Source organism: Misgurnus anguillicaudatus, chromosome 21 (genome assembly GCF_027580225.2).
Source record: "Misgurnus anguillicaudatus chromosome 21, ASM2758022v2, whole genome shotgun sequence".
NCBI lineage: Eukaryota > Metazoa > Chordata > Actinopteri > Cypriniformes > Cobitidae > Misgurnus > Misgurnus anguillicaudatus.
Window position 1 is genome coordinate 11,418,344 of NC_073357.2, and position 26,700 is coordinate 11,445,043.

A 26,700-nucleotide genomic window follows, 5' to 3' on the forward strand; every position below is an offset into this window, starting at 1 on the left:
GACGTGGCTGCTTAAGCGCGGTGATCATTCACAGCTGTTACTCATCAACAACCGGCAAAACCAACATCTCGCTAACTTTTTAAGTTTACACATTGTAAAAAGCGCTGCAATTATGCTCTTACATATACGTGCATAAAATTGGAGGAATATAATTAAATGTGTCATATAAAAATGTTTACAATTTAAAATAAATATTATTTTAAATACTGATTAGATTGTGGTCCCTAACTGTCTAGCAATGTGTATTTATATGTAAACTAAAACAAACGTTTGTCTTTATAAAAGTTTCCATTTCATAAAGTTTATTGAGTTGGCTCGCATGATTTTCGGTTCGGGGGCTTTAGAAAAGAGCCAAGCTCCCCTTTTGCACCTGCACTCACTCTTGTATAGATATTTATATGATTGTAAAGTAAAATAAATGGGCCAGTTTCCCGGAAAGGGATTAGACTAGTCCTAGACTAAAATAAATCTAAGAGCTGTCCAATCTGAAAACAACTTGCAATGCCATATTTTAAAATACACCAGTGCCCTTTGTTTTGCTTCAAAATGCACACAAGTAATGTATTTAGTAAGGCATGTTTGTTAAAACTAGTTATATTTCCTAATTAAACTAAGGCCTAGTCCTGTCTTAAACTAATTCCTGTAACCACCCCTATAATCTTTAAATATAATTTCTTGCCATTTTTTTATGTGCCCCTCTGGTAAAACACTGGCCCCTCCTTGGCCCCCCTAGTGAAATTTGTCTAGAACCGCCACTGACCCCATCCTTGTTCTTTCATTTATTTCTCCTTTTTCAAAAATCTCTTTAAAAACCTCATTTAAAATCTTTGTTAAAACTCCTTTAAAACACACATAAAATTCTGTTCCCAAACCATCTATTCCGGGACTTTTATTTTTATTCAATTGATTTATTGTTATTTCAATCTCTTCCTCTCTGATCACTTGGTTACATTACTTTTTATTCTCCTCACTTACTGTTGTTTCTATCATATTTAAGAGTTTGTTCATTTTCTCCACTTCCACGCTCCTTGCACTAAACAAATCCTCATAAAAAATCTTATTTTTTTCTAAAATCTTTTCATTTCCTTTTACAATTCCTCCATTTTAACCCCTTATTTCTTTTATTGTTTCAGCTTTCCCTCTGCTTTTCTCCAGATCAAAAAATAACTTTTTTCTCCCTCCACCACATATTTTGCTTTACTTCTTAGTATCGCCCCCTCATATTTCTTTTCTTCTATTTCCTAATCTTTTGTATGTCCTTATTCTCTTTGTTTAAAGGGCGTTTTGCAGGTTACATTTTTCAACAAATTTGTGCAATTTGCTTGTTGATAATAAACATTTAAACTGTTATCCATTGTATTTTATGTTGTTGAGTATCAAAAAACCCGAAAAAGTATGAAAAAGTACAGCGGCTTGCAATGATTCTCCTTTCCCCCACAACGCACTGTATGACGTCACGCTGGGGAGATAATTTACCAAAGCCGCATTGAGAATGACTATAGAAAGACGAGTAAAGTACAGTTCTGATAGCGCAGATTATAGATAAATACATAGATAGACAGACAGACAGACAGACAGACAGACAGACAGATGGATAGGCTTGTATAGAGAGATAGGCAGACAGCCAGATAGCATAACGTTAGCATATCTTCGTGTAGAAAGTAAACAAACAATTAACATACTCGTGCATGCTGGCTTGAGGGGGTCCATGATCTTGCCTGAAATGGGTGTAACTTTATGCAATCTTCAGCACAAATGGATTTAGGCAGCATGTCTCAAATCCTGGAAGCTGAGTGAGGCACGTCACATCTATTCGCGGGGTCGACCAGCGACCAAACGTTCCCGCAATTTTTAAAGCTTTTTGCTCAATGTTGTATTTTTGAAGAGAAATATCCATATTTCAGTGGTTAAATTAAGTAGAAAAAGTAAATGTATAATGAAACGTTTTTTCCCCATTTTGTTTGTTTGTTTGTTTGTGTATTGTTTTTTTGAAAGCAGAGGGTGTGTTCTTTAATTTGATATAATTTGTATGTTTATATATAGAAAATGATTTTTCCTGCAAGGAATTTTGTGAAAATTTTGTTAAAATCACAAAAATGCAGGTGGGCAACTTTTCTCAAAAAGGCTGGCGGTGAATGAGTTAAACGGCAATAAATGTCTCATCTATCTCTATGGCTTTGGCTGAGGCTTTCTCCACTTCTCCCCAACGTGACGTCATCGCAGAATTGCGTAAAAAAAACGTTAAGTCCAAAAACGTAAAAAAGTGGTCTTTAAGACCATTTTTGAGACTTTTTAAAAATTATACACATATCTTGACTGATTTATGTACCCATTAATCGAAAGTGGTGGTTAACCTGCAACACGCCCTTTAATTCAATTTCTAAACTTACTCTCATTTCTTTTTCTTTGAATTTTTTACATTTTTGTATTAAACTACAATATATAATTGAATATTTTTTAATTAAAAACTGTACATTTTCCCACCATATCCTCTTATCCTCTTCATACATTCCATTTTCCGTTTCTTTTTCTTTAATTTCCTTAACCTTTGACACATAGTGCTCATCCTTTAAAATTTGTGTTTTTAAAATCCAAACTCCTGGTCCTCTTTGCATTTTATTCCAGTCCAACTTAAAAAATAAAAACTTATGATCACTAAAACTTATTTCCTCATACCTTATATTTTCTATAAAATTCTCTACATTTCTTGTACATAAAATAAAATCAATTCTGGTTTGGCATACAAACTGCCCCACTATTTGTCTTCTTGAAAATTCCTTTTTCCTTGCATTTCTTTCTCTCCACACATCTATCATATTATTTTCACCAATTAATGTTTTTAATTCTTTTCTTCCCATGTCATTTCTAAAAACCATTCCTTCTGCCATATCTTGTTTACTGAACGCAGTCTTAAAATCCCCCATCGTTATTACCTCTTTATGTTTCCTTACAATATTTCTTAAAATGTTAAAAAAACTCTTTCTTTTCCTTCTCCTCCACTCGTGCATGTACATTCACTAAAATCAAGTTTTTTCCTTCATAATTGATCTCAATCACCATACATTTCCGAATGTTATCCTTATACACAATTTTACTCACATCATCCTTCAATAAAAAAGCCACACCTCTTCCCAGCCTTCCGTCACCATTATTATATAAAATATTTCCATCCCATCTCTTTTCATACTCAATCATCCCATTTTCTTTCCAATTTGTTTCTTGTAAAGCAATAATATCTTCCCTTTTACCTTTTTCTATTAATTTTTAAAAATTTTCCCATGTCCATTAGTCCCCTTGCATTAAAAGCAACAAAACTTAAAACCATTAAAATAAAGAAAAATAAATACTTAAACATCATTTTCACCACTTTCTCCCTCAAAAGCCCTTAACACATCATATCTTGTTGTAAAAAAAATTCTTGCACTTTTCAAGTTCGGTTTTACCTTCATTGCTCTTCTTCTTATTTGTCTTTTCTCCTTGCCATCTTTGTCCATGTTATTCATCTTTATTCCTTCTTCACTATCAGTGTCTTTGTTTTGATCTGTAATTTCTTGTCCATCTCTCTCTTCATCATCCAAAGAAATATTGTCCGGTGTCTCCATTTCTGTCCATTGAGTGTCCTGCTCCATTGCTTGTTCACTATTTTCAGCATTCTCATTTTCTCTTTCCCCCTCCTCTTCGTTTTTCATTCTGTCTTCCATTTCTTTTCGCTGTCTTGCCTCTTCCTCTTGTCTTTCATCTTTATTGTTTCCTTTATGCACCTGTCCTGTCTCCTGTTCTTTCCTTCCTCCTTCCAACATTCACATTTACTTAAAACTACCTGACAGCATTGCAATCCCTTGCAAAATGTCCCCTTTCCTCACATTTATAGCACAAGAAGTTTGGGCAATCCTTCAGTAGGTGATCCGGGCTCATGCACATCCTACAAGTTTTTACTTGATGGCTGTGCATCACTCAGAAGTACTGTGGCCCTTCTTTGGTCTCCAGCTTTGTGCTGTATGGCAAGGATGCCACCTCATTGGGAAACCTCACTTTTAGGAACCTTGTTCCATCTTCAATATGAGTGCCCGGGTAGCATCGTCTTTTAATTTTAGTCATGGGATCAACCCCCCATCTCTCCAAATTTACTAACATTTCTTCATCTTCCAGGTAGGCGGGCAGGTGCATGAAGGAAACCACATAATCTCTATTTTGCAAACTTTTAACTTCACAGTCCACTCCTTTGATTGTTAGTCCATCAATTAGTTTATCACACAATTCTTATTTTTCCATTGTTAGTTAAAATTCCTTCCTTTGTCTTGGTCTTAGAGCTCAAATTTTGCCATGTCAATATTTTTCTGTTACAGCCATAATAATGTCCTCAGCTTTCAAATCCATCACATTCTCCACATTTAAAATCACTGTAGCTTCCTTCAGGTATTTTCTTTCAACAAACTTTTGTCTTCCATCTTGGTTCTTTCCATTCCTTACTCGTAATTGTTTATCCAGTCCAGTATAATTTGCCTTAAATATTCCCTTAGCCAGTCCAGTGTCGTTTGCCATGTGTGTCCCTCCTGCCATGTCCATATCTGTTGCCTTTGATCCATCCATTCTTCAAAAAACAAGACCGTGTCGATCCCTCCCAAACAGCAAAGCTGTTGGGAGGACAAGTAAAAAACCCCACAAAAAATAAAATAAAAAGACATTTTTAAACCAAATAAAACACAAAACCAACACAAAAATTTTGGGTGAACCTTCTTCACCCCTCTGTAGCCAACTCACTTCCTGTGTGCTCTCTAGCGCTCTCAGGGTGGTGTGGCCGTAAGCGAGCGCTGACTCGATTCAAGAGCCACTTGAAGACTAATGTGACAACGCCATGCCATGGGCGAACGTTTACAGCAGGGGTGTCAAACATGCGGCCCACGGGCCGGATACGGCCCGCAAAGGTGTCCAATCCAGCCCGCATGATGATTTATACAGTTTTATTAAATATTAAATACATATTTTAAAAACCCTTTCAGGCGGGTGTCTAGTTCGTTTTTAATATGAGAGACTTGCGGAAAGTAGCAAAACACGGAACATAGACTAAACACGGTGCCCAAAAATCTTGCCATTTATTGTTACCGCTCCGCTAAAGATCCACTGATTCCGGCGATCCACTTCGTGTTTTCCCGACCGCTCCGCAGCATCTCTGTTCACTCTCTGCCTGGAGAGCGAAGACGACAGTTTCCAAAGTTCGTTGCATTAACAGGTAGATTCATTACATTATCAGTTGTTAAACCGCAGAATTAGTCATTTGTAAGTTTGTTTATGTATTTCTTCCGGTAATGATTTGCTGTCTGTGTTCTAAAAGTGCTAACAACTTGCAAGCAAACAACAACAAAATATCCACATTCTTAGTATTAACGTTACAATGCTTGTCTAATCGATTTAATGTTCCCGATCAGATCTAAGTTAATATTAACACTAAATTTGCTGTTGTTGGCACACTTTGTAGAAAAAAAATATACAAAAAACACCAATGCCTTCACAAAATAACGACAGAGAACGGAAAGAGAGGCTGCTAAAGGCAGTTCAACATTGCAAACATGGATTCAAAGCTCCATCAAGCCAACAGGTAAATCATATTGAATGTTTAGCAGACTTTAATTCTTGTTATTATATTTCCCATTATAATCTCTTGTCTAAGTTGATGCTAGTAATATAACATTATATTTATAATACTTCATTAAAACCATAATAATAGTACCACCCCCCATAGTGCCCTTTTTGCTTTTGGGCCACTGCCCCATCTAGCATTTTCATTTTCTAAATGACTGTTCTCATTACAAAGAAAAGTGAATGGTTTATAAATCATTTTGGCATTAAGGCAAAAGAAGTTAAATTAAAGCTTTTCAACCTAAGGCCAGTGGGTTTTGTACAGATGTAAATTTCTGTGTATAATATGTACAAAAGAGTGTGACTTATGAAATGTAGTTTTCACAGAGCTGTGTGTTTCTCTGGTTTTCTTGCTAAACAAACTAATTAATTGGTTTGTTTAGTTAATTTTAATACAATTATCAGCACACTAAGGTTTAAAAAAATTATCCGGCCCTCACTTTGTGGCGTTATTTACCATCGGGCCTCAGCCTAAAATGAGTTTGACACCCCTGGTTTACAGAAAGGATGCATTTATTGAAAAAATTATGAATAAATAATTAAATAATTAAATAAATAATTAAACGCTTACAGCACCTGGTATTCCCAGGCGGTCTACCGTCCAAGTACTAACCAGGCCCGACCCTGCTTGGCTTCCGAGATCAGACGAGAGCGGGCATGCTTTTTTTTAAATTAAGAAATTCAATCAATAAAGTACATTAAACACACACAAAAAATACAATTTAACATTCTACAATCCTCTCTACATCACATATCTCTCCTTAACATACATTATTTGAAAATCTCCTTCAGGTTTCCGGCAACTTCCACATTAGATCTTTTAAAACACAACAAACTTTTGGTGTAAAAACAAAATAAAAAACATCCAACATATTTTCACATTTAAAGTACTCATACAATCTTTCAATATATAATTCAGTTTTCCTTTTAAACACAGTCCAATGATCTAATACTATTTTTTCTTTTTCTGCTACAATTCATCTCTCCCATATTGCACTTTACATTAACATTATACACAGATTGATGAAACTTTTATTTTTACCCTTTTCTTCCATCCCAAACATCACCAGTCTATTCCATTCTATAGTTTTCTCATTTTGTTCCCCTCTCAACATTTCAATCAGTCGTCTACCATTTTCCTTAAAATCCTCCAATTCTCTACAGGTTAAGAACAAGTGTAAAAAAGTTTCATCTTCAACATTACACACTTTACATGTTTCACTTATTTCCTTTCCGATCTTTTTCAATAAAATGTCAGTGAAGATTGCTCTGTGTCTAATTAAATACTCCAAACTCTCCAATTTAGCCTCTATCATTATACCTTTCATGTTGTACCATATGTCATCTTCTTTTAAATCTTCATATTTCTGTACCCAATAGGGCTTATTCGCAAACACCGGAAGTCGCTAGCCGCGGCCATCTTGTTGACATAACATCTGTCCTGCCCCTAGCCTCACATAGATTTGAGTCGAGGGGAGCAGTAGCCTAATGGCTTAATCTCGTCCGTATTAAGAGAAGATGAGCTTGATTATTGTGGAACAATATCAAATAGACCCAATAGCCTTAAGTAAAGATCCGTCCTTATTGCCAGCCGTAACTTATCCGGATATTTATAACTATATCGTTCATACAGTATCCGCATTCATCATACAAGCACTGAAGGGCCGTTCACATTATAACTATAACGATAACTATATCATCGTCCACATCACCAAACAATACGTTTATGCTAATTCGCTCACGGCACTCGGGCAAATCACTTGCCTTTAATATTGCTTGTAATAAAAACTTTTGCAGATGTCCTCAGCACGCTGCGTTTCGCGTAACTCTAAACAGTGAATCTAATAGTTTGTGTAATCTCTTACCTTTTGGCATAACAGTTAGTTAATGTAATAGATTAAAAAGCATTACGTAGTCAATTTTCACAGCAACTGGAGGTAATCTAATGTTATAGACCTCAGCAATGAGCTTCACTGTCATTTTAAGTGGCCGTGCACTTGAAGTTCAAATAGATTTTAATGCTATCAATGGTTTATCCTTCATCAGGTGGGAAAAATCGCTCAGAAAGTGATCCCAATGATGTCGTTCATTGTATCTGTATCGTTATAGTTTTGGTTTGAGCTCCGCTATTCTGTTTAATATAAAACGATTTTCAAAACTATGTGAACGGCCCTTAATTCCCTACCTAGTATCAATGCCAGACCTATTATTATGTTCATATAGTTATTAATACTAATTTAATAACTGTCTCAATTTATGGCAGCTTATTTGAAAGAGCAGTTTCAGCCACTGCTTACAACTAACCATATGTGATCAAATTATGAGGTCAGACTTTGCTGTGAGCATATATCCCTAACGTTACCTGTGGTAAAATGATGGGGACAGACTTTGCTGTTGGGAGTCTCTCCTTCGCTGGTTCAACTCCTCTGTCTCCTTCCTTTCATGTTTTCTGACAGTCGGTTTCGCATAAAAACTAATTCCGGGGTTCTTTTTGCTGTTGTTAGAACATCCGTGTATTACACCACACACCATCGCGCGGTTTAATAAAAAAAAAACACACCGATAATACCATGCATAATACCCATGCTGGCTCGCTTGTCAATTGACAGACTGACAGTTTTATGTCAACAATATGGCCGCCGCAAACATTGATGACGTAGATCGAATAAGCCCTATACTCATTAACCTTTTGGTTTCTTAAAAACCCTTTCTCTAAAAAAAAAAGTTAAACATTTTCACAGTACAATCATTAAAAACATATAGTTTTTCTCTCAGCTTTACATACACTTTCCCCTGTTTCTCAACTTCTATACTTTCTATTCTTTGAATCCACTTTTTGGGTATTGCTTCTTTCATTATTTCATACTGATTTTTAAATTCTTGTTCATTAAAATCCTCCTTGCCTCTTCCATTGTATCTATTATATACTGTAGTGGTAAAAATCCCTCTTTGAATTCATACAGTATTGTTCAAAATAATAGCAGTACAATGTGACTAACCAGAATAATCAAGGTTTTTAGTATATTTTTTATTGTTACGTGGCAAACAAGTTACCAGTAGGTTCAGTAGATTCTCAGAAAACAAATGAGACCCAGCATTGATGATATGCACGCTCTTAAGGCTGTGCAATTGGGCAATTAGTTGAAAGGGGTGTGTTCAAAAAAATAGCAGTGTGGCATTCAATCACTGAAGTCATCAATTTTGTGAAGAAACAGGTGTGAATCAGGTGGCCCCTATTTAAGGATGAAGCCAACACTTGTTGAACATGCATTTGAAAGCTGAGGAAAATGGGTCGTTCAAGACAGTGTTCAGAAGAACAGCGTACTTTGATTAAAAAGTTGATTGGAGAGGGGAAAACCTATAAAGAGGTGCAAAAAATGATAGGCTGTTCAGCTAAAATTATCTCCAATGCCTTAAAATGGAGAGCAAAACCAGAGAGACGTGGAAAAAAACGAAAGACAACCATCAAAATGGATAGAAGAATAACCAGAATGGCAAAGGCTCAGCCAATGATCACCTCCAGGATGATCAAAGACAGTCTGGAGTTACCTGTAAGTACTGTGACAGTTAGAAGACGTCTGTGTGAAGCTAATCTATTTTCAAGAATCCCCCGCAAAGTCCCTCTGTTAAAAAAAAGGCATGTGCAGAAGAGGTTACGATTTGCTAAAGAACACACCAACTGGCCTAAAGAGAAATGGAGGAACATTTTGTGGACTGATGAGAGTAAAATTGTTCTTTTTGGGTCCAAGGGCCACAGGCAGTTTGTGAGACGACCCCCAAACTCTGAATTCAAGCCACAGTACACAGTGAAGACAGTGAAGCATGGAGGTGCAAGCATCATGATATGGGCATGTTTCTCCTACTATGGTGTTGGGCCTATTTATCGCATACCAGGGATCATGGATCAGTTTGCATATGTTAAAATACTTGAAGAGGTCATGTTGCCCTATGCTGAAGAGGACATGCCCTTGAAATGGTTGTTTCAATAAGACAATGACCCAAAACACACTAGTAAACGGGCAAAGTCTTGGTTCCAAACCAATAAAATTTATGTTATGGAGTGGCCAGCCCAATCTCCAGACCTTAATCCAATTGAGAACTTGTGGGGTGATATCAAAAATGCTGTTTCTGAAGCAAAACCAAGAAATGTGAATGAATTGTGGAATGTTGTTAAAGAATCATGGAGTGGAATAACAGCTGAGAGGTGCCACAAGTTGGTTGACTCCATGCCACACAGATGTCAAGCAGTTTTAAAAAACTGTGGTCATACAACTAAATATTAGTTTAGTGATTCACAGGATTGCTAAATCCCAGAAAAAAAATGTTTGTACAAAATAGTTTAGAGTTTGTGCAGTCAAAGGTAGACACTGCTATTTTTTTGAACACACCCCTTTCAACTAATTGCCCAATTGCACAGCCTTAAGAGCGTGCATATCATGAATGCTGGGTCTTGTTTGTTTTCTGAGAATCTACTGAACCTACTGGTAACTTGTTTGCCACGTAGCAATAAAAAATATACTAAAAACCTTGATTATTCTGGTTAGTCACATTGTACTGCTATTATTTTGAACAAGACTGTATAAGATGTCTCTGACTCTTGTGATCCCAACATCCCACCATTTCTTTAAAAAAATCAAATTTCCCTGATTTAAAATGCCACTGTTTAAGAATAGAGGCTGGTTTAAAATTCTCTCTCTACCTTGTGGATTAAAGTTAACAACTGTTAAAAATTTCCCCTTTCCCTGATTTAAAATGCCACTGTTTAAGAATAGAGGCTGGTTTAAAATTCTCTCTCTACCTTGTGGATTAAAGTTAACAACTGTTAAAAATTTCCCCCAAGTATTCATCAATTCTTTATAAAAATCTGGCATTCTGTCCATCATCCAATTCTTCATTTTCTGATTCATTTCCTCTTCCTTAAAAATCTCTTCATATACTTCTTTTAAAATACCAGGTAAAATATCCTTAAAGAGGCCCTTCCACATAAAACCGTTTTTACTTGTATTTTTTGATATGTGTTAGGTCCATGTGTGTTTGTGTTGTGTCGTGAATGTGAAAATTAACTTCCGCCTCCTCTGTCAGCTCTAGCCACTGAAAAGAAATAAGCGGAGAAATCAGGTCAGTTTGAAAAGCTTATCAGTGTGACGTGGAACTGATCGAGGTCATTTAATATTCATGAGCTCTTCAACTTGAGCCCGCGCCCACATATTACGTGTAGTTGAGTTAGTTTTCATAACAAGTTACAGATGTCAACCGTACCGTAATCGGGCCATTGTTTTTCGTCGAGAGACATCATTCCTATTAAATGAGGGAATCATAACAGTTGCTACTTGGATGTTCAGAAGAACGCTGGATTTGAAGAGAGACTGCGATTAAAAAGCGGATCCGGACAGAATGGCGCAGCTTATGTGAGTAAAGCACTTTAGTACTATGTGTCACTGTAGTGGCCGGTGTTTTCTCTTCCGAGGGACGCGAATTCATGCTGCACACACGTTGAAAGGGTTTATGATAAAAGACACGCACGCGTGTGTGCGAGTAAAACACTTTAGTACTTTGTGTCACTATGAGTTCTCTTTAGAGGGACGCGATTCACGCGAATTCATGATGCACACGCATCGAATGTGATAAAAGACATGTGTGTGTTTTTGCGTTCGTTACACGTGTGTCGAAAGGGTTTGTGTAAAAGATTTGTGTGTGTGCATGCGCTGCTACACGCGCATCGAAAGGGTTTACGATAAAAGACACGTGTGAGAGTGTGTGTGTTTGTGTGTGTGTTTTTGTGCGTGGGTTTACGATAAAAGACACGCGTGTGTGTGTCAAATGGGTTTATGATAAAATATGCGTGTGTAAGAAAGACACTGTGTCTTAAGACACTCACTTAACATTAAACTGATTACACATGAGATTAAATTGAAAGTTAGTTTGAACGAAAAACGGTTATCCAATAATAGCAGTGGGTGTTTACTTCCAAGTCGTCAATGCAGCCCGCCCATTAAAACGGATCACTTCTCTAACCAGCCTCAAAACCAGGGTACAAAATAGCCTATTACTTATTGCTTTTGATGTTTTTGGATGTAAAAATCATGCAAACATCATGAGTAGACCTCAGACAACAGTCTAAAACAATAAAAACGCCAGAGGAAGGGCACCTTTAAAAGTAATTTATAAAACGGTTAGTTCCAATCCTTGATTCTGATTGGTCAATAGGTGGGCTTTATTCACGATAAAACACTGCTATGACTGCTTCACCCAACAGTTCTATTTAATATCACTGCGCCCTTAGCAACACCCTTAGCAACACATAAACATATAATGAGACAAAAGCTGTGTCTGAAACCGCTCCCTATCCACTATATAGTGCACTATATCGGGTGTCGGCCATTTTGTAGTGGTGTCCGAAACCTGAGTGAACAACTTCATTCCCACATTCATTCACTACTTTTTACCCACAATGCACTCTGATTTTGAGGGTACATTCTATGTACACTCGTTCACTCTTTCCCATGATGCAACGGGAGACGAACGCGTAACTTGAATCAGCTGAAGGATACTGACAGTAAACACCAAACATTTTCTTGTTGTCAATTATTTTCTACTTTTTGAAAATAAACAAATGAAAAATAATTGCGTTATCTTTTATTTAAAATCTAATACACATTTTTATTAAACAATAAATAAACAGCAGTAAATAAATATTATAAGCAGTTGTTTTGTTCTCTTTATTATCAACTAATACAATAAAGATGGCAAATGTGAAAAACAGTAAGAAAGTAAACTTTACCATTTCACAGCACAATCAATAAAGCCACACAGGTGTTTTTGATGAATCTCTGCGACAGCTCTCTGACGCATGATATATGCGTCAGTGTCCGAAATCGCTCACTCATTTTAATTTGCTTCTTCCCCATATAGTGGACTCAACTGTCATTCCCCATATAGGGAATAGTGAATGAGTGAACGAGGGAACGGTTTCAGACACAGCTAAAGTCTGAGAACAGTTTGTTGTTTTTATTTGAGCTTTCATGTTGTTCGCAGTCAGGGACTATTTTTTCTAGCAGAAGGAATGCTTTTTATTGATTTAACTTAAAGTTGCACTAATATTTTTTTTATTTAATATTGTGTTGTAACCGTTTTATAAAAGCAATAAGGTACTTGAGGCAAGTGCTGTATCGTGAATAAGTAACGGCTGAAGGGCGTTGTTAGGCACGACGCGAAGCGTAGTGAATAAAATACTTATTCACGATACAGCACATCCTCTCGTACCTTATTGCTTACATAAAACTCATTCTCTAAACCGTCAATTCCTGGACTTTTCCTTTTATTTAATTTACTTATTGCTCTTTTTATCTCATCTTCCCTTATCTCTAGCTCACATTAATTTTTGTCATCCTCTCCTACTTTGGTCTTTATTTGTTTCAATTAATCTAGTTTATCTTCCCGGTTTAGTTTAAAATGTCCTCATCATCAATGTAGGCAGGCAGATGCATAAAAGACACAACATAGTACCTGTTATGAAGACTTTTAACCTCAAAAGTCATACCTTTAATGTCCAGTCCATCCAATAAAGCTCCAGTGTCCTCTTCACATTCAAGGGTGACTTCATATTCGTTAGAATGCTTTGGTCTCACCGCTAGAATCTTTCCATCTCCGATCTTCTCCGTCACTGCTCTTATTATATCCATTGCTTTCACCTCCTTTTCATCTCTTAAATCCACCGTTATTGTTGCTCCCCGTTTGTAAATCCTTTTGGTGTTCTCCGTTATTGTTTCTTTCCCCTGTCCATGTCCATCTCTTTGTTGTTTGCCAGGTCCATGGTCATTTCGCCATCGTGATTCTCCAGCCATTGCAATGTCCGTTAACGTTTGTTCATCCATTATAAATGAAGAGCACGCAAACAAAGTATTTAATTCCTCCCAAACAGCAAACTCTGTTGGGAGGATTTAGCTTAACCAAAAAAACCCTATAAACCAAAAAACACTGATTCTAACGTTTGGTGAGCCTTCCTCACAATCTACTGCCAACTCACTTCCTGGAACGTACCAAGTCGGGCGTGCTCAGGGTGGTGTGGCCATAAGCGAGCATTGACTCGATTCAAGAGCAACTTTAAGACTAATGTGGCAATGTCATACCATCGCCAAAGACTTACAGAAAAGATGCATTTTTGGAAAAAAATACATGAATAAATAATTAAATGCTTACAGCACCTGGTATCCCCAGGCGGTCTCCCATCCAAGTACTAACCAGGCCCGACCCTGCTTGGCTTCCGAGGTCAGACGAGAGCGGGCGTGCTCAGGGTGGTGTGGCCGTTAGCGAGCATTGACTCGATTCGAGAGCCACTTCAAGAGTAATGTGGCAACGCCATGGCATCGCCGAACGCTTACAGAAGGGATGCATTTATTGAAAAAAATACATGAATAAATAATTACATGGTTACAGCACCTGGTATTCCCAGGCGGTCTCCCATCCAAGTACTAACCAGGCCCGACCCTGCTTGGCTTCCGAGGTCAGACGACAGCGGGCGTGCTCAGGTTGGTGTGGCCATAAGCGAGCGCTGACTCGATTCGAGAGCCACTTCAAGACTAATGTGGCAACGCCATGGCATCGCCGAACGCTTACAGAAGGGATGCATTTAGTGAAAAAAATACATGAATAAATAATTACATGGTTACAGCACCTGGTATTCCCAGGCGGTCTCCCATCCAAGTACTAACCAGGCCCGACCCTGCTTGGCTTCCGAGGTCAGACGAGAGGGGGCGTGCTCAGGTTGGTGTGGCCATAAACGAGCGCTGACTCGATTCGAGAGACACTTTAAAGAGCCACACAGATCCAAAATCGAAACTAACCTTTATTGCAGTGTGTCATGTAGCTGTCCATCAATGTAAACAACGTGTAAAGTAGTTGAACCAAAAAGTGCACGATTAATAAAGTTATTGGCTTCTAAAGCAGGGAGTCGAATCTGAATCGCTGAAACGAGTGGTTATAGGGAGTGAGTCTTCTTCCTGATATTTGCCACGTCACATGAACGCATCCACGTCACACGAGATACTAATCTCCGCCTACAGCCTTGCCCGGGAGAAACGAAAACTATGACCCGCCCACAGCTAGTTAGTCTGTGTAAACATCAGCTCCCGCTGTGTTTTCAGTTTGTGTTGTTTTCACTACCAAAGGAGACTTTTTCAAGGAGGGATATACTAAACGTGTCTGGCTGTGAAGAATCAGTGGTTAAAATTAATTTTTAATGGAGGGATTTAGACTTTTGGCAATGAAAGATGGTTCAGTACCCTCTTTATTTGGAACAACATGCATCTCCTAATCACAACCTGTAAGTATGATTATAGCTACATACTTGCTTAAATGAGTGTAAAATGTCTATAGTCGTTTTTATTGCTTGGATTAATGATGAATGATATCGTTGTTTAAACTCTAACTTATATACTGTCAGAGTCACAATAGCAAGCGGTTTTGCTATGACCCGGTTAGTTTACATAAATGCTTAAATGAGTGTAAAATTGTTAGTTTCGATCGTCGTTTGTATTGCTTGGATTAATGATGAATGATGTCTTTGTTTAAACTGTTCATTTACTGTCAGAGAGTCACGTTAGCAAACGGCTAGCGCATGCTCACTTATGGTTTTGCTATGACCTGGTTAGTTTACATAAATGCTTAAATGAGTGTAAAATTGTTAGTTTTGATCGTCGTTTGTATTGCTTGGATTAATGATGAATAGGGGTGTCACAATTCTCCAAATCCTCGATTCGATTACATTTTCGATTCTGATGTCACGATTCAATTCGATTCTCGATTTCTAAAATAATTTTTTAAGACAAAAATTATATGCCCTTTATTATTATTATTATTATTATTATTATAATTATTATAGTTTCACATTAACATGCACATTGCGTGCTTTTCCTCGCATGCGTTTCATGCGAGCTGAGGCAAACTATACTTTTTGTTTAAAATATAACCCGCTGCATCTTGGCTGCACTCTGTTTGAAGTCAGATCAGTAGGTAGTAAGTAATCCTGTTTATGATATGCATTTCAAGGAGTTGTAGCAATATATCCCTTGTGTTTAAAATATAAATTGCGTACCGCTGGATGGATGTTTTTAAAGGCACTTCTGAGAGTTTATTTTCCCCCGCTTGGCAAGCCGACCGGACGTGAAATGGGGGCGTGGCAGCATCGACGATCCCATTTTTTAATTCGAAGTTCGAGGTTGTGACTTAATTTCGACCAATTTCGATTTAAAATCAAAATCGTGACACCCTTAATGATGAATGATGTCTTTGTTTAAACTGTTAATTTACTGTCAGAGAGACATGTTAGCAAACGGCTAGCGCATGCTCGTAAGCGAGCATGCGCTAGCCGTTTGCTAACGTGCTAATCTTTCTTTAAAAGTTTGTATTTCTTTACATAATAAAAACGTGTACAATCCCTTCATGTCTTTCATTACATACTTTGCATATCGAATCCTCAATTAACCCCATTTGGTGCAGTTTCACCCTAGTAAAAACTATGTTGTGTCTTATCTTAAAGTCAAGATTTTCCATTTTCACATCCATATACCATTTACTTAAGTTTTTCCATAGTCTCTTTTCATCCAAATCAATAAAAAACATTTTTCCAGAATTTAATAGCTATTGGTTCTTTAAACACATTCTTTCTGAAATGAGCATAAAAGTCCTTGACAGATTTTGAACATAAATTTTCTGTATCTTTCGATCCTTTTATAAAAAAACTTTCATTCTGTTCCCTTCTTTCTCTTTCTCATTCTTATCTATTTGGTTGAACCATTCATTCGGTATTGCTTCTTTCACTTGTTCATACTGTTGCTTTAACCCTCTGGGGTCTGAACATTTTGGGACACTCTCAGAGGTTCTGACATGCTCTTACATTTGGTCTTTTTTCAGTTGCTTTAAAACATAATAATGGCAAGTGTCTCATACCGCCGCATTCAGCACAAACTGAGCTAAAATATTATATGAGCTACATGTATGTACATGTTTGTATTTTTGAGAGAAAAATGTTTATGCGTGGTTTTTAAAAAAGCAAAATTTCACTGATATAAGTCCACAAAACCCATACTAAACATGTTTTAACAAGACTTTCCTAAACAGAATCTAGTAGTCTAGAGTTTTTTCTTTAAAATGATGTGACAATCACCCTGCCTACTTATTCACATAAAACAATGTATTGATTTAGAAATTGTAAGACACTTTTTGTTTAGAGGGGCCGTATGTGAGAAGGATTGATTGACAGCAAGCAAACAAAGGCTCGCATAATGAGTTGCATAATGAGGCAGGAATGTGAGAATGAACTACAGTAAAGAATGTGAGGACAAATGTATACATGTTTGTTTGAGGTTTATTAAGTTAACAATATAATCAAAATAGAAATGATGGTAAGTAGGACATTTTAAGTTTATTGGAAACAAACCCTATTCAAAAACTTTATATAAACTAAGAAACTGATAAACAACAAAGCTGTACACTTTGTGGCTCATGTTACCATATAGTTTTGTACTGATGAGAGAGATGCAGACCTCTAAGAGAGTTATAAACAGCTGTTAGCATAAATTGTCCACAGAAATACCCTTACTTAGTATCAGTGATATTTACCCATCAGTTATAGAAGTTACATTCATAGACTATCTTGTACATAAACTAAATCTCAGATAAACATCTGCAGCAATTAATATAAAAAGCTGTTTTCAGATGACTGTTTTCAGATGCCCATCCTCTTATCGTCTAGCTTCTGTTTTAAACGTGTTTCTGTAAGCGCGTATGAACTTTAAAAACACACGTATGTGCGCGAGCTCGCGTCTCCGTGTAACGCAGCGCTCATAAAAACGGTGTCGCGTGTAAAGCGCAATGTATGGAATTACCTTGCATGTAAACAATATGGAATCATTTTACAGCAAATCCCGCAGTGCAGCATTACTCAAAGTTGCCATGAAGGATACGCAAGTGAATAACTGTGTCTAACACTGTACAGCATGTAACAGATATCCGCCATTACGGGAGGTCACGCGGATTTGTTTGTAAATAAGCATGTAAACATGGAATCATATTACAGCACACACTTAAAAGATACAGCAGTTCAGGCTTACTGAAAGTTTCCATGAAGGATATAAGTGAATAACTGTGTTTAACACTCTTACAGCATGCAACAGTGAAATCCGCCATTACGTGAGATCGCGTCCGTTTGTAAACAATGTGAAAGTTTTTCAATCCGAAGTGTGCAGTCTACTAAGGTTGCTTAACGTTACTGTATGTAGGCTGAACTGCACAAGCCATGAGCATAGCCTATTAAGTTACATGGTAGCAAATATAAATGGCATAAATTAACTGTTAACGTTACTTACTTCTAATCCAGCTGCAGTGCGTCCTCCATTGTTCTTCTGAGGTAACGTTAAAGATAAATGCTTCTCTTCCTCAATGTCCAGACATAAATGAAGATATTCCTCACGTGTGTGTAAAGTTTATCTCCCAAACATGCGGTAAAGTCTTTAAATCTGATCAAACTTTACGCTTTGCATGTTATGGTTGAACAGCTCGTGTCTTCATTACCATGTCAACAGCTGTGGGCTTGGCCAAATTAAAGATAATGAAGTTAGCCAGGAAAAACGGCACTCTCTTTACTTCAATGCAGATTACATAAACAGGCAATATTTGTTTTCGATTATATTTAGCTTGTTTAAAAGTAGACATATCAGGCTTTCTTTGGATATGTGTATCATGCTTGTGTGACGAGTATTCGCGGAGTTTTAATTGATTTTTGTAACGTGTTTTGAGAGACAGCTGGCGGAGACAGAAATGTCTGGATGCACACCCTGTTTATTTTCTTTATTTGACAAAAACACAAAGATCTGTTGTTATTGTGAATGAACACATATTAAAGAAGAACCTTTACCGTTTCAAATGATGTCAAACACGTAAGTGTATGATTATTAATGATGGAGTATTCTAAGTTGATTCTGCCATGATAAGGGAAAAACATGTCAAAACGCGGCCCCGCGTTTTTGGACCCCAGGGGGTTAAAGTATTGACATTAAAATCATCTTTAATTTCTTCCACTCCATCAATAATGGCTTGTATTGGTAAAAATCCCTCTTTCACTTCATATAACACATCTCATACTTTTTTTAAAGCCAGCTTCAATACAAGTTTTAAAAAATAAGGATTTTCCTTTATATAAAATGTTTTCATTTAAGAACAGCGGCTGATTTAAAAAGTCCTCCCTCCTTTCCAGTTTAAAGCATACATTGGGTAAAAAATCTTTCCACGCCTCCAACACTTCTTTATAAAACTCTGGGATTCCTTTTAACATTTCTTGTTTCAAATTCATACACAATATATTATTCCCAATTTCCATATTCCCACACCTGTTTAAACAAAAGCTCATAGTTTTCTTCCATTCAGCCTTATTCTCTACATTAAAAACCTTCTTCACTGTTTTAATTCTAAAACTCTTTTTCTTTACCTCTGGGTCTTGCAACCCTAATCCACCATCCCTAGTCTCAGCCTCAGACGTCACGCCCACAAACGGTTGGCTGAACGTCTGATGTTTTTCGTACACTTTTCTGGAAACCCTGTGAGAATGTTAAAGTCGTCTTTGATTGGTTGGAAAAAAACGGATTTCCAGGAGACGCGAGTGTCGCGATTAGTTTCAGTCCCTGGAAAACAAAGCTCTGACGTTCCATTGAGGAAGAGAATCAGTCGTGTTCACGTGGATAATAATGAGCAGTTATCATGATCAGCTAAACATTGGATTCTCAAAAATATGCATAGTTCGCGGCATCGACTCTCTAAAAGACGTCCAAGAGTTTTCTTTAAGGCAGTTAGTGGAGTTTAAAAGTTTGGTTCTCCTGAATTGCTTGTATGTGTTAAAAAGTGGAGAGATATGCTTCAAACAGACGTTTAACAGGATCGTATCATTGGTGTGGCTGTTGATGAAGTGCTCTACGTTGTCCTATGGTGAGTAATGTTGTTTATTTAGATACTATTTGGTTGCGGCTGGTTATTTCAATAACTGACTTGTTGCCAGCCGGCTCGTTATTGTGGGGAGTCCGAAACGTGACGCTAGATGAAACAAACTGTGATTGGTTGTTTGACATGTCGGTCAAACAGCGCGTGGGCGGGCTTTGTCCAGAAAAAGCAGCAAAAAACACCAGACCCATCCCCCACTGCTCCTATTATTGTATTGTATGCTATTTTGGGTGGTTTAGAATCCCAAATAAAGTTAACACCTGCATTTTTAATCCTTTTATCAATCCATGTGGGCATTGGCACCACCCCTAAAACATACCACATTTTTGCAAGCACTAATGCATTAAAAGCCAATACCTTACCTTTTAATGTTAGTCCTCTTATTTTCCAATGGTTTAAATCCTTTCCATTTTCCCAACCACTTCTTCCCACATCAAATCTCTACATACTTTTTCGTTCTTTCCAATCCAAACCCCTAATATTTTCACATTGTCTTCTTTAAAAGAATATAATTTTTGTATTTTTTTCCTACCTCACCTATACTCATGAAAACCGTTTTTTGTATATTTACTTTAGCTCAGGGTCCCTTACAATACCTTTCAATTATATCCATTGCTTTTTTTACATCATCCACATCTCTTACTATTAAAGTCGTATCGTCGGCATATTGATAAACTTTCTGTAATTCTTCAAATCCTTTTATTTCTATTCCCAAATTCCCTTTTCCTTTTTTACTGCCAACCCCAAAGAATCTGCCACTAAACTATACAACATAGCTGATAATGGACATCCTTGTCTTATTGATCTTGTTCATTTAAAAATCTCTGTCACAAATCCATTACATTTAATCTGACTTTGTATGTCTTTGTATAGGATCTTTATCCATTTAATGAAATTTTCCCCAAACCCATACCGCTTCAAGATCCCAAATAAAAAAGGGTGCTCCACTCTATTGAAAGCCTTCTCCCAATCCAAGCTAATCACATAACCTATTTTCTTTTCTGCTATCATGAAACTCACCGCATCTCTTATACTACTAATAGTATCCGTAATATCTCTTCCCTTAATTGCATATGCTTGGTTAGTCTGAATTATGTTTGGTAAAATCAATTTTAATCTATTGGCTAAAATCTTTGCCAAAATTTTAAAATCACTATTTAACATTGTTATTGGCCTACAGTTCCTTAGATCTTTTTAATCTCCTCTTTTTTTATAAATTAATTTAATCAACCATATCCCCATAAATGTACTCATTTCATCTCTTTTAAAAATGTCATAGTAACATTTTCAAAATCGGTATCAAAGCCTTGCTAAAAATCTTGTAAAATTCATTGGGTATCCCATCTCTTCCTGGATTCTTCCCATTACTCAATTGCATTATTGCCTCTTCGATTTCCTCGTTTTCAATTTCCTTCTCAGCTAACTTTTCGTCATCCTCATCTACTATTGTTTTAATGCTTCCCTCAAAAAAAAACTTTATTTTCTTGATCCAGTCGCTCACTTCTAAATAATTCTTCATAAAATTATTTTATTTCCATTAATATATCTTGTGTTTCTGTTACTTTTTTTCCATCTTTACCTTTTAACTCTTTTATCAGTCCTGATCTTTGTCTGTTATGTTAAAAAATTAATTTTGTACACTTTTCCCCTTCTACTATATACTTTGCTCTACTTCTTACCATCGCTCCTTTACATTTCCTTTCTTCTATTTCTTTTATTTTCTCCTCCAAATGTATTATCCTTAGTGGATCTTTTCCATCCTTATTTTGCTCTTCCTTCAATTCTCTTCTTCTTCTATTTTCTTCTGCTTTTTTGGCTTTTTGCATCAACCTACTATATTCCTTAGTGCATTTACTTATTTCATATTTCATATTATCCCACCATATCCTTTTATCTTCATTGTATAATTGATCTTCCATCTCCTTTTTCATCAATTCTTCTATTTTCATATAAAATCCTTCTGTTTTTAAAATCTCTGTGTTCAGCATCCATACACCTGGCCCCCTTTTAATTCCACTCATATCAATTTCAGCCCATAAAATTTTATGGTCACTTAAACATTTTTCTTTATAATATATCCCATCAATAAAACCAACTAAATCTCTTTTGCTTAACATAAAATCAAGTCTACTTCTACACATGAAGTCCTTCACCAGTTGTTGTCTTGACAATTCTCTTATACCTTCTTTCTCGCCATTCATCCACTAGATCATATTCTTCCATCATACCTTGTAGTTCTTTTCTCCCACTATCAGATTTAAAAACCATCCCTTCAGAAATATCCATTTTGCTAAAAATGGTATAACAAAATTCCCCAAATTGACAGCAAATTCCTTAATTTTCCTAAAAAATAACATTTTTTCTTTTTCAATTACTGGTGCATGTATATTAAATAGTTATACATTCCTCTCCTTCTATTTTCATCGCTATACATTTCCCCTTCTTATCATCATACACAACTTTTATGTTTTCTCCCACTCCTCTTTTGATTAAAATCGCTACCCCTCTTCCTCTTCTCCCATCACCATTATTGTAAAAAATATCTCCACTCCATTTCCTTTTTAAACCCTCCATTCTCTCTTCTCTCCAATTTGTTTCCTGCATAATATCACATTAGCTTTTTTACATATTACCTTCAAATGTTCAAAATTTTCGTTATTTACCACACCTCTAACATTTAGTACTGCTATAGTTAGCAGCATTAAATGTATATATGTCCATAATGTCCACTTCATTTGTTTTCTTCTTCCAGATCCACTAAAACCTCAAAACAGTTTTCATCACACTCTTGTCTTTTAAAGGTGCAATTTGTAAGATATTTGCAGTAAAATGTCCAAAAACCACTAGGCCAGTGTTATATGTTTTGTCCAGCTGATTACTATCAATATCTGTAATGTTTTCAACTACTAGTAAATCGTGAGAAAATTTCCATTCAAAACATTGACACGGGGCAGTGCAGTCTCCTGTCAATGACGTTAATATGCATGTGACCCTTTGTCACCGCCTTTACTGGCGTAACCCACATGACAACACTGGTCGAGTTTGAAAAAATAAAATGGCGGCCAAGGAAGCGACTGGAGCACAAATTTAGTGTAAATAAACTTATATTTTCACATTTTACACATTTTAATTGCATTTCTAGCGAGAAATTAGTATTGTAGTTTTCAAATATGTGATTAGTTAACACAAAAGCGCTCTTTGTTCATATTTCAAACACGCTGCCTTTGAAGTGCGTCGGAATTTCGGAAAGCCTTTCTCTGAGCGGCCTTCAGGCCTCCGAGGCCGAAGTCATTTCCTCATGAGGGAGCGAGGCAACAAGTCCTCATAGTCCTCACTGCCTTGAGTTTTCGGAAGCAGCCAGTGTCATGGACAATGCGGAACTATGCGCTTGCTTATGGACTTATGGATAACTCTTTACCGTCTGCCGCTGGTTGTGTCAGCTCCTGTAAGCGCACGGGCCAACCAAACGACCCAAGAAGAGTTTGGAACAAAACGAGAGAGGATCAATTTGTTGTTGCATTATCTGGATGGAGAGAGCTTCACGACAGCATTTAACTAGACTGAGATTCTGATCCTGCTAGTGTTTTACGCGATGGGCGAGTTGTTTAGATTCGTAACATTTCAAAAAACGTATGCTATTATATTGATCACAACATTGCTGTAATCAGCACGTCTTCCCGCGGACGATATGCACATCAAAGGTATTCTGATCCTGCTTGTGTTTTACGCGATGGGTGAGTTGTTTTGATTCGTAACCCTTCAAAAAACGTATGCTATTATATTGATCACAACATTAGTGTGTCGATTGTAATCAGCGCGTCTTCCCGCGGACGATATGCACATCAAAGGTATTGTACAGCAATATAAATGGTCATTTTAAGACACTTCACAATAAGATTTGTACTCTCAATACATTATGTGAAAAATCATTGTAGATTGTAAGTTGAAAACTTAATTCTGTGCTGTGTTAACCATCGAATTTGGACTAATACTGTAATATCTATGACTGAAAATTTCATTTTGAACATCACATATAAACTTACATAATGAAATAAACGATTTCATCAAAAGCAACATTTATAAGACTTGATTACCTTATCCATCAACGTGATTTCTCTGATTCATAGCCATCAGTGGTTGAGTTAAAGACTACAAATCCCATAATTCCACGCTGCTTCAGAGCATCAGTAAACAACATCATTGTTGTTGTTTGATCTAGCGCCATCTATCGGCGAAAATAATACAAACTGTATCTTTAACCACCTTTTCATTACCTTTTTTTCTTGTCAAGTGTCTTTTTTGTACAAATTCTACACTTGGGGTTACCTTTGTCAGTCTTCTTCTGGTCGTCATCACCTTTTCCCACTCTGTTCCTCCCATCTCCTCTTTATCCATTTCTGTTTTGTCCATTGTCTCCTCCTCCATCTCCTGTTGTCCTTGTTTTCCATTCTGTGATCCTTGCCTTGAGTCCATTTGTGGATACAAGTCCTCATTATCCTGTTCTTCTACTGGTCTTCTCTCCTTTACAGATCCTTTATCTTCCTTCTTTGCCTTTTGCTTCTTATTTTTCTCACATGTATCACTGTCCTTTTCTATTTCACTGTCTCTTTTCCTGTTCTTCCCTTCCATGTGCTCACTTCTCATATTTGTGGATGCCTCCTCTGTTGTGCTCACTCCGTCTTCCAACCTTTCTACTTCTTTTATCTCTTCTGCCCTGGCTTCCCCTCTGCTCTCTTGCATTTGGGTTCCCGCAGTCTCGTCCAGCATTTGCAATCCCACCTCTTGTTGCTCCTCTTCTTCCTCTCGTTCCCCTGCAGTCCAGCATTCACATTTGTCTAAGGTTACTTGACAATGAGGGCACAACACTGCAATGCAGTCTCTTGCAATGTGCCCTTGTTGCTCACATGTATAGCACCGAAACTGCGGGCAGTCCTTCAACACATGATCCGGACTTATACACAATCAACAGGTTTTAACCTGACGACTATGTATGATCCTAAAGTGCTGAGTTCCCTCTGCTGTCTCAAACCTTGTACTATACGGTAGTGATGCAACCTCCTTGGGGAACCTCACCCGTACAAACAGTGTACCGTCTTCTATTTCTGTCCCCGGGTAGTATCTTCTTCTTATTCTGGAGGTGGGAGTAACTCCCCACCCGTTTAATTTTTCCACAATTTCTCTGTCCTCAAGATAGGCCGGCAAATGCATAAACGAGACTGCAAACTCCCTTTCCTGTAGCTTTTTCACCTCACATGTTACTCCTTTTATCTCAAGTCCATCCTCAAGTTCATCACAGGTTTCTTCATTTGTCAAAGTCACTTCATACAATCTGTTTTGTTTTGGTCTTACTGCTAGCATTTTCCCAACTCCTATTTTCTCTGCTAACACTTTTATTAAATCTTCAGCCCTTCCATCATTAACATCTCCCATATCCACAGTTACTGTTGCCTCTTTTGTATAAATCCTCTTACTTTCCATCTTGTTTTCTTCAATCTATTCTCGTCTTCTTTGTCCTTTTCCTTGGTCATTCACCATTTCCATGTCTTTGCCAGTTAATCCATCCATTTGACTCATTTGTCAGAAGCGAATAACACAAAACACTCCCCAGACAGCACAGGGCTGCTGGTTGAGTGGTTTAAGGTATAAAAAAAACACTATACCACTATTAAACTTTTTAGCAAACTGTTAAATAAACAAAACCTTAAACAAAGCCTCAACAAACTTCTTGGTTTTCCAAACACACTACTTCCTGGTATGCAACAATGGGCGTGCTCAGGGTGCTGTGGCCGTAAGCGAGGGCTGACTCGATTCGAGAGCCACTTCAAGACTAATGTGGCAACGCCATGCCATCGGCGAACGCTTACAGAAAGGATGCAAGCGTTCGCTTCCCCTTCACCTCCTTCCCCTTCATCCATCCAACACTCGCATTTGTTTAAATAATCTTGGCAATCCGGGCACTTAACGGCATTGCAATCTCTCGCAAAGTGACCCCTCTCTTCACATTTATAGCACTTAAACTCAGGGCACTCCTTCAATAAATGTTCAGGGCTCATGCACAGTCGACAGTTTTTAACCTGATGACTGTGCATCACCCTGAAATATTGCGGCCCTTCTGCTGTTTCCAGCCTAGTGCTATACGGCAATGAGCCCACTTCCCTGGGGAACCTCACTCTCACAAACCTTGTTCCATCCTCGATTGTAGTGCCCGGATATACCCTTCTCTTAATATTTGAAATGGGCAACACTTCCCAACCTTCTAATTTTGCTAAAATTTCATCATCATTCAGGTAAACAGGCAAATGCATGAAGGAAAGAACATATTCCCGGTTTTGAAGTTTTCTCACCTCACAGCATGCTCCATTTATCAGTAGTCCATCCATCAAATTGTCACACAGTTCTTCGTTCTCTAAAGTCAGTTCATACTCCTTATTTTGTCTTGGCCTCACCGCCAGAATATTACCTTTGCCCATTTTTCCCACAATTGCTTTAATTAAATCCTCTGCTTTTGCTCCATTAGCATTATCCACATTCACAATCACCGTTGCTTCCTTCATGTAAATCCTTTTCTCAAAACATTTCCTTGCACCTGTATCCTTTTCATTTCCAGCTCGTGGTTGATGTTCAAATCCATTGTCGTTGCCATTCCGTTTCTCTGCCGCCATTTCCGAGTCTTTAGCCGAAGATCCATCCATTTGAACAAAAACAAACCCAACGACGAAAAACAAACCAAACAAAAAAAATGAAACCACCCTCCAGACAGCTAAAAGCTGCTGTTAGGTGGTTTAAACATAAAAAGTGTATTACAAACAATCAATAACTTATACGAAAAGATATTCAAAACACAAAATAAACAAACAAAGAATGAGAGAGCCTTCCTCTCTCTACTGCAGCCAACTCACTTCCTGATTGCTCTCTATCGCCCTCAGGGTGGTGTGGCCGTAAGCGAAAACTGATTCGATTCGAGAGCCACTTCAAGACTAATGTGGCAACGCCATGCCATCGGCGAACGCTTACACAAAGGATGCATTTATGGAAAAAAAATTATATGAATAAATAATTAAATAAATAATTAAA

General features: G+C 37.3%; 3 pseudogenes; all 3 read right to left on the bottom strand.

The window, feature by feature from the left end:
• Positions 1 to 13,829: 13,829 nt before the first annotated feature.
• Positions 13,830 to 13,948, bottom strand: LOC129417160 (5S ribosomal RNA; annotated as a pseudogene).
• A 116-nt stretch (positions 13,949 to 14,064) lies between these two features.
• Positions 14,065 to 14,183, bottom strand: LOC129417576 (5S ribosomal RNA; annotated as a pseudogene).
• A 116-nt stretch (positions 14,184 to 14,299) lies between these two features.
• LOC129417555 (5S ribosomal RNA) lies at positions 14,300 to 14,418 on the bottom strand (annotated as a pseudogene).
• Between the last annotated feature and the right edge of the window lie 12,282 nt (positions 14,419 to 26,700).